Consider the following 3,989-nt stretch of genomic DNA (forward strand, 5'->3'; position numbering starts at 1 on the left):
TATTTGTAATATATTTCATGGCAAAGTATCAATTCCCAATGCTCCACTCACTTAAAGTACAACATTCCCAATGCTCTGCAAAATTTTATTCAGTTGGACAGTCTCCACTCACTTAAAGTAGAGCATTTCCAATGCTTCTCTCACTTTATTCCAACCCTTATCCTTATCATAGCGAACACATCGTGCTTTAGTGCACTTGTATTCTTCCATCGTAGTCCTTCCACAAACACTCTCTTATTTCTTACATCCTAGTCCTTCTGATTAGCTTGTATTTTTCTTTCACTTTATGTCTTCCCTCACTTTCTATCACTCTTGAAGGAGGGGCAGCTCACTGTGCATCCCTTGCTATCACTCCCTCACTCTCCTTCTCCCACTTTCCCTCTAAGACAATGACTAGTTACTACCCGACTTCATTTGTTGAACTCAAATTCTGTCTTAGATCTCTTTTGTATGGACCAATGAAGGGAAAATCATTCGAGGAGGATATGTTACGCACATGGCTGCTTGATTTGAACTCAGCAAAAGAGGTGAATATCCTTAGCTTTCTTTTTCGCTTCTTTTAATCACGTACTTCTTATGCGAACGAGTTAAATTTTCGTATAGGATATGGCGGTGGCTAGAAGCTATATTGAAAAAAATGGTGAAGATGAGGAAAGCCAAGAGAGAAAAGAAGAGTTGTTGAATGCTTACAAGTCGGCGGAAGATTCAAAACAAGTTGTGAGGAGAGTCTGTGAGGAGATTTGTGATGCCAGCCCTGGTTACACATGGCCTGCAAGTTTAAAGTCTGCTTGTTTTCATGAAGCCAATGCCATAGTAGGCACTTTTGAGGACATATGCTCTCTCTAATGACTTAATGAAATACTAGACATCGAATTCTTATTGACGAGCGGTGTATCCATTGCATCCACACCCTCCCAGCTCATGTGTTGAGACATGGCTAGTCTTTTCTTTAAATCCACCATAGCTCCCTTTCTTACCAAATTTTTTGACTTCATAACAGGTTGATCTTTATGTAGTAGCTTCTCCTTGCTCACAATAGGTGTATTCCATAAAGTTGAAGATAGTGATTTACTAGTCACCATCTCTACTGACTACTGATAAGTGTATTTGTCTTGCACCAAATCATCAATTGTATTCTTGATAATCTCATCTGCATCACCAAACAACTGCTTGCCCTTCTCCTTACGAGATAGAGTTTTTCCCTTTTTAGGAGTAACATGACTGCAAACACTGCCCTCAACAAGAACATCAAAAGTGATGATCACAAGTATTACTGTCAATACTACATAGTTTATGGAAATGCTATTCTGTACTGATTGATCGCAGACACATGTCAGCAACAACATTGTCATACTATATGGAAAGACAATGGCGACCTAACTCTTCATAAAGCCTTGCCATCCCAAAGCAACCTACAAAGACATCGATGATGCAATCACCAGGGTCTGTGAATGTTTTGAGTATCCACCTACAAGAAGCACTAAAAGGGATCAGAGGATGTTTGACAATCCATATTTGTTTTCCTTGAAGGAACTTCAATTATACCCCATAAATTCAATCTGTGCTTGTATAGGATCTTACTCGTGCAAGTAATCTGATCTTTTTGCCCCTCCTCGTAAGTAAGTTGATGCAACTTGTGTCACAAAATGATCTTTCTGCCCCTCCTCATAAGTAAGTTGATGCAACTTGTGTCCTTTTTGCGACATGTTTACAGTCACACTCGTGTAGCACTGATGTCTTTGCTGAAAAAAGCTTATTAGAGACATTTGCACCTGCTTGTCGATCCATGTGTGGGAGGTCAGATTTTCCACGCCAGAAGATACCCATTTGTAGATTGCGAACCTAATGGATGATGGCACCTCAAGTTAGATACAAGCAAATCATGCTTATTAGACCAATATAAACAAACATTTAGGTGATTTAATGTACCTCCTCTCCATCATCACGTAAATAACCAAAGTCAAGAGCATTGTATATGATCGATGGAGCTCCAAACTAGGACTTCTTCGCATGTGCAAATATATAGCCCCAATGTTCTGGGAGAGAGCAAGTCACGTACCACCCCTGGTCTGCTACGAAGTCATTGGCAAACTTTGCCACCCTTGCAGAGAGCTTGAGGGAGAATCTATTCCACTTTGGGCATGTAGTACTACTTATGAGTTCCACTGCCAAACTTGTGGGAAAATCTGCCCATACCAAGCGAACCACCTCGACACAAGAATTACCATTGTGTGACAGACCTGGTGCTTTCACTTTTCTTAAAAATTCATGAACCCTACAATGTACAATTCAATCTCCCTAGATCAATGACTTATATTCCAAAATAGATTCTTAAATGTACGCATTTCTTAAAAAAAGAAACACTTACAGCTTTGGTGCATTCGACAACTGAATGATATCCTCTGTAATTACATCCATATATGCAAACAACTTTACATCTGCATCAAATCCTAGCTTAAAAGCTTCAGTTTGGCTGCAAAATCAAAAAATCATAACCAAGAAAGAGAGGAGTGATACTCACTAGATAAACTCGGTTGTTGATTAATGGAACTAGTTCTTGAAGCATGAAAATCGAGTCGTTGCTTTGTTCTCAGCTCTCGAGTCTTAGAGGACTCTATATTCTCCGATAGAACCTGCTTGTAAGAATTACAAAGGACAAGACTCTAGGTTATACTATATTTTCGTTAGTGTTAGTTGTTAACTATTACATAAGTATGAGGGGTAGAGGTCTCACAGGTCTTTTCTTGATAGCTAACTCTCCGTCCGTTGATCTAGGTCATAATGTGATATCCACATAATGGTTCTCTGCATCCAATTCATCCTCATCCATATTTCCTTCCATGTTCTTCTCAAAGACTGAGCAGCAAATGTTGCAAACTTAAGTATATGGTAGATACCTGCATATATAGACATTGGTCTAGATGCCTATGGAATAGGAACTTTGGAGTATTACCTTCACGTCTATTTTTCTCAATGGGATGTACTTTTCCCAGTGGGTAATCCAACCACCAAGGACACACATTAATCTCCCAAATCGTTATGCCCTTATCTTTCCAAGATAAGGGATACATGCTTCCCTCTTTCTCCATGTTTGTCCATGCCATGACCTCATATGGCATCCTTGCAGATGAATTGGTATCATGCAAAGACCGTATCCACCTATTATGTATGAAAGAATGTAGACATATGAGTAAAACATTAATCCTAAGAGAAAGGAAAGGGTTGCTATTGTACCACCTATACACCAAATGTAAGGATGACTCCTACATTTCTGGCTGCTTATCTGCTTCAAGAGTAGACTTCATATCCTTCCAAAGCATAGGGAAGGCTTCTTGGAGGTGAAGTCATCTTTGCTCTCGAGCAAATGTCTCAAACCCATCGGGCAATTCCAAATCATGGCTTCACAAATTGTTGATGATGGAAATCCCTCGCTCAAACAAGTATTGCCAATATGTTTCCTTTTTCACATGTAGTTAAAACTTTTGAGCATCCCCATACTTAGCAGATGCAACTGGATCATTTCCACATGCCATCATCAATTGTTGTAGAAGCTCTTTTTTCCTATTAATATCATGGCAAAGGAAAAAAATATTAGCATCACTATGGAGTAATTGTGCAAAAACATTAATTGACATTACCTATTAGGATTGAGACGTGATGAGGCTAATATATGCACTTTGTCCTTAGTCGTGGCACCCTTTTGATTCCAATCATAACTAAATAGAAGCTCGAAGAAGCCATCACCATTTGCGGGATTGGCAACAGGTACCATCTTGTATGCTCGATCACGAAAGATGACTTCCACATTCTTAATAGCCTTACTAAATTTATTAGTATACTCCTCCTCATCTTCGATTGATCAAGATTTTGAGTAGCTTTCTTGATCGCACGTGAAAAATCATCCTTCCATGAAAACAAGAAATCAAAACATTGTATGCTCGATCATGAAAGATGACTTCCACATCCTTAATAGCCTTAATAAATTTATT

The sequence above is a fragment of the Dipteris shenzhenensis genome, chromosome 27 (assembly GCF_047967505.1).
Source record: "Dipteris shenzhenensis isolate YYH24624 ecotype China chromosome 27, Dip_SZ_1.0, whole genome shotgun sequence".
Classification (NCBI taxonomy): Eukaryota; Viridiplantae; Streptophyta; class Polypodiopsida; order Gleicheniales; family Dipteridaceae; genus Dipteris; species Dipteris shenzhenensis.